Source organism: Macaca fascicularis, chromosome 5, assembly GCF_037993035.2.
Source record: "Macaca fascicularis isolate 582-1 chromosome 5, T2T-MFA8v1.1".
Lineage (NCBI taxonomy): Eukaryota > Metazoa > Chordata > Mammalia > Primates > Cercopithecidae > Macaca > Macaca fascicularis.
In genome coordinates this window covers 174999313-175015777 of record NC_088379.1, presented here as the reverse complement: position 1 = coordinate 175015777, position 16465 = coordinate 174999313, and the positions used below count along the sequence as shown (strand labels likewise).

The window sequence follows — 16465 nt, the reverse complement described above, 5'->3', positions numbered from 1 at the left end:
ACCTTTCTTTTCTTTGGAGTAATTGGTAGAGAAATGGAAAGAAGAAATGGGGTGGGGAGTTAAATGACACATTATTTCACTCAGTATTTATTCGGTGTAATGTCTGTGCCAGTCACTAGAGGCTGGAAACACAGGAGTGAACAAAACCTAGACCTGCCCTCCAAGGACTGACTGTGCTCACACTGAGAAAACATTTCCTACAAGTGGATGACTGACAATTCTGTGTCTTTCATCCCTGACCTCAATCCTAAATTCTGCCTGCTAGCTGGACCTTAATTAACAGAAAAATGTCTTATCAGTCCTTCAAACTCCACATATTCAAACTTCAACATTTTCTCAACAAAACCTAGTTCCTCATGTGCTGCATACCTCGCATAACAAAGCCATCATTTCTGCCCCCACAGGCTAGAAAACTCTGAGCTAGCTTCAGCTCTTCCTGTTTTCTCTCTTACCTCTGTGACATGCCATGTCCTGCCTTACCTACTGCAGAAGTTCTTCTTCTTATTCCCCTTATGGCCCCTTCCCTAATTTAAGTCCTCATTATCTTGGTGATGAGCTAACAAAAACATTCAGTTCTTGTTCCAGTTTGCCTCTTGCTCCATAAGTCAGTCACCCTAAGACAGCTATCTTCCAAAGACGTAAGAAGAGATGGTCCTATCTCATTATCCTGTTTGAAAACTTCAAGTCTACAAGACATTGCCAAGCTGTTATGAGTGGCATTTGAGCCCCTTATGATCGCATGGAGCTTAACATTAGAGTCCACTGCACCATATGCATCCACACGCCCCAAGCCATGCTGAAATACAGGCTGTTCTTCCAGAAACAACCGAGATGTTCATATTTCCAAGCCTTTCACTGGCTCTCATGCTGAGAATTGCTTTCTTAGTTACTGCCACTCCCCCAACTGCCCAAGTCTAAAATCTCCAATGGGAAGCCAAAAAAGTAAAGACTTGTGGAAAACTGGTTTTCGAAGCAAAAAATGAAAAAAACAAACAAAAAACAAACAAAAAAAATCATGGGTGGACATAGTATGGTCAGTTATTGGCAAAGTTTATGACTGACAAATCTCAGTGTGCAGAGGCATCGAAATCTGAAAAGGCAAATCCAAATGCAAAGCTGGCAAACTTCAACAAGAAGAAAAGCATGCTTCCTATGCCAGGTCTTTAAGATGGTCACGGACAGTGATTCTTGATTTGGTTCTTCTTTGCAGAATCCAGGACCCAGTTCCCATGGGTTCACCTGTAGGCACAGACCTTTATACAGCTAAAGTCTGACAGAACATAACAATACGGCCCATTCATAGCAGGTGATCATTAGGAAATGTCACTTGCTTAGAAAATAAGAAACTACTTATCTTAGGTTGACTAGCACGTTGGTTTCAAATGTTTTTGGTAGCATTTGTTTCATAATGCTCTCTCTTTGGCAGACTTTCCTAACTCTAAGATTTTTTTTTAAGTGAAAGGAAAATTACTGCCATGCAAGGAAAACCTAAAAACAGCATATGCAGTTTTACATAACCAGGCTTGTACTAGCATGTCAGGTCACCTTAATCCCTCGGTGAGTAAGCGCTAGTTGAACTACTGAGATATTTCCATTCATTATAGTCTCATCTCTTAAATGTCCATGGCATCTGTAACCAAGAGCCAATTACCAATGTAGGTCATTAATCATCAGTGTTACTTATTGCCAAGAACTGGAGTGAAGCTGCCTACATTGCTTTCGTTAAATTTCTCTACAAAATGCCACATAATGAATAGTTAGACTTTTAAGAAGAGGCCATTCTTGTGTAGGCTCTGAATTAACTGCACATTAAGCTTCATAAGAAGTTTTTTTTCCAACAAAATGGGACATTTTAAGTAGTTTATTTATAACATTCTTAAGTTTTAGCAATGGAGCATGAATTCAGATATAATATTTTTATCTGTCATAAAATATACATTAGACAATTAAAACCATTCACAATTTTTACTATATCAAGAGATCCATTAAGGAAGTTTTTTGAAAAGGCCAATATGTATTAATAAATGCAGCCTGTAATATGGCTAATGAGCTTATATCTGAGGCCTAATCACTATAAAGCATATTTTTTCCAAAATAAATAGAACTTTCCAGATGGAGGAATGGTTTTCGTTTTAAGAAAACTATGTTTAGTCAAATTATCCAGGATTGTAATACTTTCACAGAGCCCCAGAAGACTGAGAAGCACCGAAAAAGGGATGTTATTTGTTCTAAATGAGCATTACAGAATTAGGAAAATGAATTTTATCCACTAATGGGTAGAAACCCTATGAGATAGTCTGGCTCAGAAATAAAAGAGTGCTCTGATAATCAGATGTCCTAAGAAGGAATGCAGTACTTTGGGAAAGAGAAAAAACAAAACTGAGGAAATGGAAGGAGACTGGAGTTTGAGTAGATGAATCCACCAAAAGTTCTCAGTGCGGAAAGTAATGGCTTTTAAGAAAGCAAGGACCTAAACATTAATTATTCCAAATCTTAACCAAGCCTGCTATACACAGAGCTGTGGGGATTGAAGGATTCAAGCATGCCCAACAGAGCAACATGATGCAGAAAAAGGACAGTACGCAGGGAAGGCAGAATGCAGAATGCAAACAAAAACTTCAGAGGAAATCATGATTTAGAGCTTTTGAAAACCAAAAAGAAGGCCATGCACGGTGGCTCACACCTGTAATCCCAACACTTTGGGAGGCCAAGGCAGGTGGATCACGAGGTCAAGAGATCGAGACTATCCTGGCCAACATGGTGACACCCTGTCTCTACTAAAAATACAAAAATTAGCCGGGAGTGGTGGCACACACCTGTAGTCCCAGCTACTCAGGAGGCTGAGGCAGGAGAATTGCTTGAACCCAGGAGGCGGAGGTTGCAGTGAGCCAAGATCACACCACTGCACTCCAGCCTGGTGACAGGGTAAGATTCCATCTCAAAAAAATAATAAGAAGAAAGAAAGAAAAATTAAAGATATTTAAGTTCTCCCAGGAACTTACAAGGGGCATTAGGAGCTAAACACCAAATGAGGGACTTAGTCCATTTTTCTTTGCATTTCAGATCACAGTATAAGCACAGAAGATACTTGGGTTACCATTCATCTATCAAAAATTTATTGAGTACCTACTATGTGACAGCCACTGTTCCAGGGTTTGAAGATAAGGGAAAGCAATGGGCCAGTGTGGCTGAAGCAGAGTGAGTGGGGAGTATGAGGAAATGAGACAAGAAAGCTAACATGAACAGAATGAAGGGCCTGGCTGGCCACTGCAAGGGCCGTGACTGGAACTTTGAGTAAGACGGAAAATGATCACAGGATTTTGAGTGGAGGGGTAACATGATCTGACTTAACATTTTAACAGACCTCTGTCTAAGGTGTTAAAAAAATAATCTAACAGGAGCAAGAGGGAAAGAGGAAGACCAGTTTGAAGACCAGTAGAGTCATCCAGGAGAGAGATGGTGGCCATGACACAGAAGCTCACAGAGAAGATAGTAAGAAGTGATGGAGTATGAATATATTCTGAAGGTAAAGGTGACAACATTTGCTGACAAACCGTATGTGAGGTGCAAGAGAAAAAGAAGGTCCAAGGAAGATTCCCAGGTTTTTAGTTGCACATCTGTAAAAGTGGAAATCAATTCTGACTTTCAAATCAGAGATATTTTTACCCTGCCTTTAAACTCTAGAGAGAGACAGAAAAAAATGTTTGAGTGGCCACATTAGAATATGCAAGTTTTGGCCACATTAAGCCTGTTTCCTTCTCCATTCTTACCCTGAAACATTAAAAGAAAGGCATTTTGAGCCTGCTAAAAGTTATACCTCAACAGTTTTTAGTAGAATTTGAACGGCAAATAGTAACACTTCGTGCATGTTCTCATTCAGTATAACTAACTTAGTGCTATGGTTTAAGAGTGTTCACCAAAGTTTATGTGTTGGAGACTTAATCCCCAGTGCAGCAGTGTTCGGAAGCTGGACTTTTTAGAGGTAACTGACTCATGAGGGTAGAGCCCTTATGACTGGATTCATGCTGTTACTGAAGAAGTGGGTTCCTGATAAAAGAATGAGTTCAACCCTCTCTGTTGTGCATGCTCTGTTGCCCTTCCACCTTCCACCATGGGATGATGCAGCAAGAAAGCACTCACCAGATGCCACACCCTCAATGTTGGACTTCCCAGCTATAAGAAATAAGTCTCTGTTCTTTATAAATATCTCAGTCTTGGATATTCAGTTATAGCAGCACAAAATGGATAAAGACCCTTAGCTTGTTTTGATTTTAAATAACTTTTGAACAAACTTTCATTATTTGCAGTTCTCTCATTAAGAGGAAAATTGCCTTTATTTTAAAACAGTCTGGTATATAGAATACTATGTAGTCATATGAAAGAATGAATCATATCCTTTGCAGCAACATGGATGCAGCTAGAAGCCATTATCCTAAACAAGTTAATACAGGAACAGAAAACCAAATATCACACGTTCTCATTCATAAGTAAGAGCTAAACATTGAGTAGTTATAGACATAAAAGTAAGAACAGTAGACACTGGGGACTACTACAGGTGGGAGGGGGAGGGAGGGCAGGTGCTGAAAAACGAACTGTTGCATACTATGCTTACTACCTGGGTGACAGGATCAATCATACAACCAAACCTCAGCCTCATACAATATACCCAAGTAACAAACCTGCACATGTACCCCCTGAATCTAAAATACAAGCTGAAATTATAAAAGGTAAATAAATAATGAAAAGCAAATGTGTGGCATAACTTTAAAAAAAAAGTCTGTATACATTTATGAGTTCCTTGGACTATGATTAACATAGTTCTGAAAATATGTCCATATTCCTGAGTCTTCATTAATCCTGCAATGGAGAAAGAAAGAGATGAGAAAATGGGAAATAGGAGATTACAAGTAGTTTCAGCCATGAAAGGCCACCCAAGACATACTAGTCTCTGGGCCTGCTTTCCAAGTTGCAAACTTAAAAACATATCACAGGACATGGTGAGATGAGGAAATGTCTTCCTCACTTTTTACATAAAACCATTCAATGAAAGTACTTAGACATTACCGATGTTTGGAGTATATTTTTACTAAGCAGTAAAAGTAAAATGTGGTCAGACAAAAAAGTTGTGATTGCTTGTCAGTTTCAAGCTAACGAGCTCTAGGACTTGCTTCCTTTTCAAAATATATGGCCATTTTAGCCACTGCTAAATCCAACAGCTCCAAGATGATTGTCCACAGAATCACGCACTGCTGTGCTTATTCCCTTCCTCATGAGGGTGTGTGAAGGTTTCCAACCATGCAGAGACTTCAGTGATGTTGCTATGCCAGCTGCAGCCCCAATTTCATGTGCTAGAGGAAGATAGGACTGACCAGTCCTAAACTTTATTAGTGATCTTGTTTCTATTATTTAATTTCTGTATTCCTTGCACCACTGTTGCACAAATGCTTATATTTACTTTCCACATTACTCTTAAACTTCTTGGTTCATAGACCTTTCAGGCAGTTTGTGGAAGTCTGAGTCCTTCTCAAATATCATGTTTTAAAATTTATTAGTGTAAAATGCATAATTAAAGGGAAATTGGTCACATGGAACTGCAGTTCTCTCCGCACTCCCCTTGGGGATCCATGGACAAAGAAGTGGGTTCACAAGGATTTCTTGTTAGTAATCATGGAAATCCATTTCAAATTACTTATATCTTAAATCTCAGTTTTATCTCAAATAATCTTACAGGAAATAAGAATGTTCATCAGAGAATTTACATGAGATGAGACTTAATACAATTTGACATGCTGATGAGGGGGCAGTTACATTGCTTGATGCCCCCTGACAAACCAAACCACAGACAGTTCCCGTCGACCACCCGCAACAAGTTCATAATCCACAAGCCCAGCTCACAGACCCTGAGGTGAGTACAAGGCACACTCTTGCCTGCATCCAGTCCATCATTCTTGACTGCTTTTTTCTAGCCACATACTTATGCTCAAATAGTAGTATCATTTGGAATATCAATAGTATGGCCAAGGGAATTACAGGAGCTTCTGAGGCATTTTTACTATGCAGTAGGGCCCAGGGCCTCCAGGGGTTTTATAAGTTTGAATGTAGAATGGCCTGGAACATAGTAGAGTTGCAATAATTATTTTTTAATAACAAATGATGAATGTATAACCTTTTACATCAAAAAAGACAGTCACACATTTTACTTTAATATACAACAACCTGTGCTGTCTATTGAACTGGCTCAAACAATCTACTGTTATAGTTACTGGGTTACTGGTACTTTTTTTTTTTGACACAGAGTCTGGAGTGCAGTGGCTCTCTCTCAGCTCACTGCAACCTCCGCCTCTCAGATTCAAGCAATTCTCCTGCCTCAGCCTCCCAAGTAGCTGGGACTACGGGTCCATGCCATCACACCCAGCTAATTTTTTGGGATTTCACCATGTTAGTTGGGATGGTCTCCATCTCCTGACCTCATGATCTGCCCAACTCAGCCTCCCAAAGTGCTGGGATTACAGGCATGAGCCACTGAGCCCAGCCAGTTGCTGGTACTTTTAAAAAATCAGATCTAGCTCTAGGTCCTTACCTGATCTGTGCACCATTTCTCATTAATCGTTCTTAAAGAAAGTCTGCAGCTTCCAAGACAAAAGAAGTTTCCAATTTCTGGTTGGTGTCACAGGGTCTAATAAAATTCAAAAAGATTTCAAATTTCCAGGATTGGTATGTTTAGACATTTTTAATTTCCTTTAGCTTTGTAGTCTGTCAGAGATAAGCAGAAGAAAGGGAAGAGGAAGATCTCCAACAGAGGAATAAAAATACAACAGAAATTAGGATTCTCCTCTGCAGCGAGTATCACCCGTGTAATTAAAAGAAGGAACAAGAAATACCTTCTTTTATGTAAATTATGAGCATGACATATGAGTTATTTTTCATGGATCACCCAAACTGGATCTGATCCATAATTATGAGTCCTAACATAAACCTGTGTACTACATAAACCTAACCTAAAATGCTGCTATTTAATAGGTTGGTTTTTAAAAATTCATTAAAAAACCCCAGTTCTATCTCCTGAGATGGATTTTAAGTGCTCTTTAATTAGAAGCAGGAAGGTGATTTAAATTTTAGATATAAATAATTATTAAATTCCTTTCCAAAGTATAAGTCTATGGCATTCTTCTTTGCTTTTAAAATAAAACGTAACTGATTGAATTCCACTAAATTTTATTAGATCTTCCCTGAAAAAGAAAAAAAAATGTTTTTTTAAGATTTTTAAATTTCCAAAATTCTAAAAAGAAAAAGTATTATAGAATTGCAGTTGGAATTCAATTGAGGATTATTTTCTATTCATTCAAGGAAATGGGTTTTAATAAATACCAATTTGCCCTTTCAAAATACACTGATTAACACATATTATTAACAGTCTACTTTTTGTGTTGGATGCTTTTGGTTACAAATAATGGAAAATCCCACCTAGAGTGCTTTAAACACAGGATACTTCTTGTGTTTAACAAAAGGCCAGAAGAGGCTGTCTCATGGTTGCTCCATAATGACCTGGGGACCCACTTTCAAACTGAAGCTCAGCGTTTCATACTCAGTTTTGTCTCAGTCAGTTGGCTAATGGAGCACAGGCCTCAAGTTCTCACATAACAAAGCCCAACACCAAATAGAACTCTTCCTCCAATCCCTCTCTCTCTTCAAGGTGAAAAGCCTCTCCTAGAAGCCCCAGAGGTCTCCCTGCTACATATCATTGGCCAGAAGTGAATTTCATATTTCAAAATCAGTCACGGCAATGGAAAATAAGATTGCCACAATAGTACAAAGCAATCAGGACTAATTCTCTGGCCCTGGGTACGCTGTGACTCTAATATCCTCAGGATTCTATGGGCAACGAAAGAGTAAGGAAACCCAACAGCTTCTGCCATGCATAACATGTGCAGAGTATTACATACATACTTTTAAACCTTTTTTTAAAAAAAGATGCATATACTTACAACTTATAAATGAAGAAACAGGCTTTAAGAAACCCCATAATTTGCCAAGGTCACACTGTTCATGAGCAGCCAAGTCTGAACCGAGGCTTGCCTGGCTCCGCAGCCTCTCTCTGAGCCATGCAGTCACTGATTCTACCATACCTAGAAGAAAACAATGAGCCAGGCTACTGAGGCTTGCAAGCCACTCATCTCAGGCTCTGTTTGCCGAGACATGATGAGAGTTTCAAACATATTTTCTTAGGAAGAGATGCTCATGTGTATCTTCTGTATATCCTCCACAAACGAGTATGTTTTGGTTCAAAGACAAACTTTCCCTCAAGTTGAGATGACAGGGACCATCAGTTCCACAGAAGGAAAAATATTACCCCTTCTAGTCTCTTCATAAACGGGTGCCGAGACCAGCATAGGTCATATGTCATTGGTGGCATCTTTTTGATGATTTGAGAGCCTCATAATTGTTTATTGACTCATACCCAGCTTCACTTCACTTCTGCTTCAGGAGAAACTATTTTTTCTATAATTTAGTGGTAAATGACTTTTGAATAATGAGAACTTGGAGGGAGGAAAGAGGAATTTATATGAAACGAGGCAAATAATTGAAGATGTTCATAATGCTAGTCATTTTTCTCCAGAAATAGCACCTGCTGAATTCCCTGTCTGGTTTTTTTTTTCAGGTAGGAAAAAAAATAATAAAAAACAAGGCTCTGTGTTATCTTAAGATATTGATGCTTAGGTAGTAAGTGGCAGAGCAGCTGCTACTCTCATAAAATTCGACAGTAGCAAAATTTAATGTTCTCGACAAGCTGCTAATTATATTTTTTGTTGATATATTCTTACTAAAATTTCGTATTCTTTGTCTTATTTTATATTTGCAATCTTCCATCATGAAAACATATATATACTTTTTATAAAGTATATTTTTTATATATAAAGTATGTATACTTTATATATGTATACTTTATATATAGTATGTATATACTTTTTGCATATATATACTCTTAATATATACAAGTATATATAATTACATATAAATATATATATAATAAAATACATAAGTACAGAGAGATGTACTTTTATATGTACATATATATATACACCCACCTTTCTAAGCTTTTAATACATTGTTTTAAAGTAAATGTTTACTTTAAAAACACTTTCAATCCCAAATGCATTTAATGAAACTATAATTATATTGATAAGTGAATAGAAGCGAAAAAGAAATGGCCCTTCGGGGTCATATTCCTAGCGTTGCTTTTAACTTGCCAATTGATGTGAATTTTGGTAATAGCTCTTTACTTTGTTTTTCCTTCTTTTTTAAATAGAACTTGAAAAATTCTCTAAGAAAATGGTGTGTTTTGGTATCGGTATCACAAGAAGAGAGCAAAGGAAACGTGTCATGTATATTTTACTTTAAGTAGCCACAGTTCACCTGTCCCTTTACCTCTCGTTTTTGCCTGCAAAAATATAAAAACAGCTCCGAGAGATGGAGTTAAGAATGGGGTAAGTTTCCAGTGTTTCTGGGAAGCAAGGAAAGAACTGAGCAATCTGCAACCTGAAATTATGCAAAATACAAATTCAGTTTGTCTGTAATGTACATGCTCCATGCTCCTTACAGTATCTCCCAAGAAAGCCTTTTGGAGTGAGAGTTTCATGTTGGATGTGGTAGCTAAGCAAATGTTGTCAATTCTTCCTAATTTTATATTTTTAGTTGCGCCTATCGGTTTAGAAATGTGCCTTTAAATGCTTTAAATAGTGCTGATCATTAATTATAGGTAGTTGTGGAAAAAAAAAAGTATCCGTGCTCTGAACATTTAAAATATCCCTTCAAACATAATAAGCACAGTTCTACTTGGCCCATAGAAATGCCTTATCTTTTAGAACTTGATAGTTTACAGAGTACAGCGCCAGGCACGGTGGCTCACAACTGTAATCCCAGCACTTTGGAAGGCTGAGGTGGGTGGATCATGAGGTCAGGAGTTCAAGACCAGCCTGGCCAAGATGCTGAAACCCTGTCTCTACTGCAAATACAAAAATTAGCCAGGTGTGGGGGCATACACCTGTAATCCCAGCTACTCAGGAGGCTGTGGCAGGAGAATCTCTTGAACTCAGGTGGCAGAGATTGCAGTAAGCAGAGATTGCGCCACTGTACTCCAGCCTGGGCGACAGAGCAAGACTCCATCTCTAAATAAATAAATAGTTCACAGAGTTTTGTGTGCTACATATCTCATTTGTTATCACATATCCCCATCTTCTTAGGTACACAGGTGCACCTAATTATTCCTGTTCCACAGGTAAAGGTGGGGTTCCAGGATACAAAGTAATGTCACATGGATTGTAGGGGAGCTCAGAAAAAAAAATGGGTCATGGACCTAAAGTTAGACATTCCAGCTATTTTATGAGGTATACGGTTAAAAAAAAAAAGGCTGGCAAAATGTCTTAAGAGAAATACAGGTAAAAAATCGAATAGCTTCATTCTGGTTTGTTTATACATAAGACCTACAAAAGGCAGCTTCAAAAGGCAGCAAAAAAGCTTTCTTCAGTGTGTGCATGATACTGCTGCCAAACCCTGATGCAGTTGGAATTCAGAGAACTTCAGCACTAAGACTAGCCCCTTCCTTTAATGGTGCTGTTCTCTCCTACTGATATTTTTAGTTTTATTTTTTCAATATCTTAACATCTTTATCAAAAACCTGTTGCCATTTTCTATATCTAGAAATGCAAAGTGAAAGACTATATTAACATTAACTTGGCCAAATTCTTATTGCTGCCAACGAAAAGCCTGTTATATACTGGCTGGTTTAAATATAGACTATGCAAATTATTCACAATGTAGAAAGCATGATTATTGCTTTTCATAGTCTTATTTTAATGATGAGGACTTTCTTGTGCCTCTTCAAGATTTTTAACTATGTATTAATATACACTAACTTTTCCATATGGATGGTTATATACTTTGAAAATCAGCTCAGCATCACCCTGGTTCATGGGAGTTGTTAGTATAATATTTTGACATTGTTGTAAAAACAAACTAGGAAAAAATAGTTTGGCAGTTCTTCAAAATATTGAACACAGGTTTACCATATGACCTGACAATTTCACTTCCAAATATATACCCATGAGAAATTAAAATGTATGTGCAGTGCACACAAAAACTTTCACACAATATTTATAACAGCACTATTTATAATAGCCAAAAAATTAAAACAGCCTATGTGATTTTCAGCTCATTAACAGATGAACAAAATGTGGAGCGTTTGCACAATAAAATACTATTTGGCAATAAAAAAATGAAATACAGATTATCATTTTAACATGGAAGTGTTACAACATTATGCCAAGCGAAAGAAGCTAGTCACAAAACACCGCCTCTCAAATGATTTCATTTGTATGTAATGTCCAGAATAGGAAAATCCATCAGGACAGATAGCAGACCAGTGCTTGCCTAGGACGAGGGTGGAGGCAGGCCTTTAGGGGTAAATAGGAAGTGACTGGTAGTGGGGAAAGGTTTTCTTTTGGGCATTTTGACATGTTCTATAATGTGGTGATAACTCCATAACTCTGAGTAGGTTTGTACTAGTTCGTTCTCACATTGCTATAATGAAGTACCTGAGACTGGGTAATTTACAAAGAAAATAAGTTTAATTGACTCATAGTTCCACAGGCTGTAGAGGAAGCATGGCTGAGGACTTACTTACAATCATGGTGGAAGGCAAAGGGGAAGCAAGCATCCTCCATGACTGGAGCAGGAGGAAGAGACCAAAGGGGGAAGTGTTACACACTTTTAAACAACCGGATCTCATGAGAACTCACTCACTATCAGGAGAGCAGCAAGGGAGAATCGGCCCCCATGATCCAATCACCTCCCACCAGTCCTCCAACACCGAGGACTACAATTTGACATGAGATTTGGGTGGGGACACAAATCCAAACAACAGCAACACTAAAAAACAGTCCAGTTCTGTACATATTAAATGAGTGAATTACCTCAATAAAGATGTAAAAACAAAGTACCTACTATACTTCTCTCAGGCTTTCTAATTTGATATTCAGGATTGGCTAAGTCAAAAGACCTCGATTCAGATCCTGGGTGACTGAGCAGTGTGTAGGCAATCCCTTATCTCTCTGCTGTTACTGTTGCTGCTTCCTCCTTTTACACAAAGCAAGGTTTCCACTAGCTGATTTAAGATCAGCTCTAACTCTATGAACTGGGATTATTTGGATCTCTTCTTCCATAAAGGCAGAATAAGAAAAATGCTTTGTAATTACACATTACTTTGCCTGCCTTTTACTAGAATTCTCAGACATCGTGACTGAGGGATACGCAATTGCTAAGGGCAGATTTCCAGCTGAGAAAAACTTGAGCTCACATTAATCATGTGACTCAGAGTCCAGATGTGTGTTCACCAACAGGCTTGCAAAATACTCAAAAGCTTCACATTTGTAAAATCTACTCTGACATATACCTGATTACTCCTTATCTAATGTCAGCAGACTTTAAAGAATCTATAGACTTATGGAACTTGAGTTGGAAATATATGTCCTGTTCTATAATACCTTTATGTATTCCCTAGACTGCAGATTCTATACTTTTTTGTATATTTGCTAAAATATAAAACCCATTGTCATTTAGGTAAATAAATATTTCATTTGAGATATCACATGCTCATTCTGATTATTTAAAAGGTGAAGGGAAAATATGTACCTCTGGCTGTGTGTTTCAGCTTATTATAAGTTAGCAATTTCCTTAGTTCCCTGCTCCCACCTTCATCCCATCCTTTTATTCCAAAGCAAAAAGAAGTCTAGAAACTGACCGAAAACAGAAAGGATGTGTTAAATGAGTACCAGTCTAGTTACCCCTGCTCCTACCACCACCACACACAAACACACACAATCATTAAAATAAGACAGTCTATGTGTAACAATCTGAAAGGTATACAAATGTATTCATGACACTAATATTTGTAAATGCTCATAGCAGGCATTTATCTTAATACACATGAGACCCAACTCTACAGGTGAAAAGGCTAGATAAGACAAGGCCACGTGTACTTTCTCTAATCCTCTACAAGGAATGTACCCATTCACTTTTGAGAGAGGAAAACAGGACCGATAGGGAAAGAACCTGCCTTTTTGAGGCTCTGAAATCATATCACATGTCTCTCTTTCAATTCTTCATTCTCCAGGTGCCCATAACCTGAAACACAAAGTATGCACAGGGAGCCCTTGAGATACTGTCCTATAGTACACATCTCACCTGAAAGCAAAGCAAGATCAAGCTATTGAAGCTCAAGTCTCCAGGATACATCCATTTCAATATATAAAATGAAAACATAAGTAGGGCAACACAGTGATATCAAAGGAGTGGTTTGATTTTCATCCCGTCTTATAAGTATGCTCTAACTCACTGCTACAAGAGGTGATATCTGAAAGTGGCAAAGTGACGACAGAGAATTTTCTATATTTAAAACTTCACTGTCAAGAAGATGCACGGGTGTACCTGTGGTAAATCATGGAACAAGACTGAAAATGAGCATGACACACCCTTTCTGCCACACACAATAAAGATTCCTTTTCTCAAGCTGTAGGAGTCATTGTTTGCAAAGCTCCTCAAGGCAAGCTGGGAAGCATGTTTGGAAAACAAAGGACTTTTTAATTGCTGCTGACATGAATGAACTCTCTGAAATAACAGCTGTGTCTTGAGATTACATTACAAGGCATGTGAGCAGGATGCAAAGCATCCTCATAAAAAGACAAAGCCAAAGAAGCCTTTTATTGCTTTTGAAAAAAATATCCAAAGCTGGGATGCTTAATTTCAATTCCCACAGGATGCAGCAATCATATGTTTACAGAACGAAATTGAAAAACAACCTTTGTATTTGCGGTGGCTGATAAGAAACAAAATCCAAACAGACAGTTTGGGTAGAAGTTGGAAATCAGTTGGCAAGGTTATACTTGTATACAACGTAAAAGTTGGTGAGTGGCAATGACATCTGGCTATTAAAAATATTGTGCCAAGGGATTATTTCCTTTCTGTCTTTCTAGTCACAGAGTGTCTGCTACTGGGTTTAAATTATGGACAAAGGAACTCATTTAGAGAAATATTGACCTAGTCATACTTTAAAAGTTTATTACTACCCTGAGAGAAATGAACCTTGTGAAATTATAACTGCTGAACTACAACCAAGATCCTTTCAAAGACAGACCTCAAAAGGAAAGGAAGAGAAGGTTAAGGTTAAAGAGGAAAGAAGAGGACAAAGAAGATAGGGATTTAGCGAATAGACAAATGGATCTGACATCAAGGTAAGGATTATATACTATTTCTATAATTCCATTCATCACGCAACCTTATTTTAGACATTAAGTCTTCAGGGTAAGTGTTTCCACCAAAATTGCATACAAATGTGATGAAAGTGCATTTCCCATATTCTTCATCAGGTTCTCAGAAGGCTCTATAAACTTAAAGGTTGATAAACTATAGTGTGGAGGGTAAAGAAAGCTGAAAAACTTCTGACCCTCCTTCCATGCAGAGATGGAATCTATTTCTCTCTCTTGAATCTAAACTTGTGGACTACACTTTGACAATAGAGAGCATCAGAGATTATTCCACTCCAGTTCCAGACTCAGCCTATAGGAGAACTAGTGTCTCTTCCTTGATCTTCCAGAGCCCTGAGCTACTATCCTGAAACCATTGTATGTGAGAAGCCCAGGCCACATTGGAGAGGCCCTGGAAATGCTGTATGGAAAGAAAGAGAGGCCAGGGAGCACCATGGCACCAGATATGGGGGTGGAGAAGCCAGCTTGAGTGTATTCCACAGCTTCTACTGCTGCCAGCTTGAGCAAAGATGAATCACCCAGCCAGGCCCTTCCAGAATTCCTGACCCACAAAATCATGAATGAAATAAAATTATTGCATGAAATCATAAAATTCAGGTGTTAGCTATTTTAGATCAAGAAAATCCCACAACACACTGGGATTTTTTATTAAAAATTCTTAAGCATTTTACATACAACTCAAAACTTTTAGACATGCTATTAGATTATAAACTAACACATAATTCTACGTCAAAACTATTCATAATGTATTCCTATCTATTTTCTGTCCATCATGTTGTTTACTAATGAAGCACTTAACAGCTTTTGGTGGGGGGGGGGCAGGGATGAAAAGTTACCAAAAGAAAAATATAAACAAGCAAACAAACAAAAAACAGAACTCATCATTTTCAAACATGTTTTCTTCAATGCAAATATTTAGTTTTTATCATTCTTAAACTTTACATCATGCCTAATTTCTTTCCAGTCGTCTAACTTCTTTATACGTTCTGCTCACTGTTTTTTATTGTTCTTGCCTTTTAATACCTAATGACATTAACTAGTTCACACTGCCATAAAATGCTTTTGTCCTCAAAGGACTCACAGATAAGGGTTTTTTTCTTGAATAATCTGTAGACGCTTTACTGTTTATAAAACAGTTCTCATTTTATTTTTGCTAAAGATTGGTCTAAGTAATTTATATACACAAGAGAATTGAAAAATCATGATTTTTTCACTTGTTCAAGTTTAGATCCTATTACGTTTCTGAGTTCATATGACATTTTCCTTTCCCATAATATTGAGATAAACGAAAATGTTAGCTATATAAGATCCAACTTGATTAAAGTGAAGATATTCTTTAAAATGTTCTATCTTCCCACTTACCTGGAATAAAGACTTTTGAAGTCTCAAAACTTTGGGGTCAACGTTAAGTAATTGCAATTTTAAACTCCAATTGGTCAAAAATTAAATGGTCTCATTCCATATAACAATCAAAAGCCCATATTTGTTTTTACATTAATTTAACATTTATTTAGTTAAAGTTTGCTGGAAGCAAAAACCTTTGACATCTTCTGGCGTCTTCTTTCTTTCCTACCAATTTTTTCCTTAGCCTACTCATCTTGGCTTCTACATCCTGCAATTATTTTAGGAAGAGGGTAGTAGAGGGGAAAAACTTGGGAAAGTCAAGTTCTTACCTCACCAGTATTGTTCAATTTGCTTTATGCTTTCTTGAATTTGAGAGGTTTTTACAGCTCACTCTTTCGCTGTGTTAGAAACAAACGCTGGGTGCTGCAAAGAAAACCAGAACTTAGGCAGAAAATATCTCAGCAAGCCACATTTACTTCTGCAGAAGGATGCTGCCTATGTCAGTCAGGATGGCAAGAGCACACCAAGCCAGGTGGGGCAGGGGTTTTTATCCCTAACGCAGTTCCTGTTCTGTGTCCTTTACCCATTGGCTGGAGTCGGACCACACAGTCTAAGCTGATCCAATCGGCTAGTGTTTGAAATTGAATAAGGCCAATTAGGGAAGAAGGGAGAGGCTGTCCCTTACCAACCAGGCAGGAAGGGTTGTTTACAGAGTAAGAGGTTTGCTAGTTACAGATTAAGCAGAGAAACAAGTGCTCATTACAGATTAAGCAGGAGGGGCTGTGTACAGAGCAAGAAAAACC

General features: G+C 37.9%; 1 long non-coding RNA gene across 1 annotated transcript in view; it reads right to left on the bottom strand.

Moving 5' to 3' along the window:
* The window catches only part of LOC102122164 (uncharacterized), a 139858-nt gene extending 123674 nt beyond the window's left edge, over positions 1 to 16184 (bottom strand). Inside the window, exon 1 of the long non-coding RNA XR_012435214.1 lies at positions 15992 to 16184. This is a non-coding gene — a long non-coding RNA (uncharacterized lncRNA). The remainder of the gene's footprint in view (positions 1 to 15991) is intronic.
* Between the last annotated feature and the right edge of the window lie 281 nt (positions 16185 to 16465).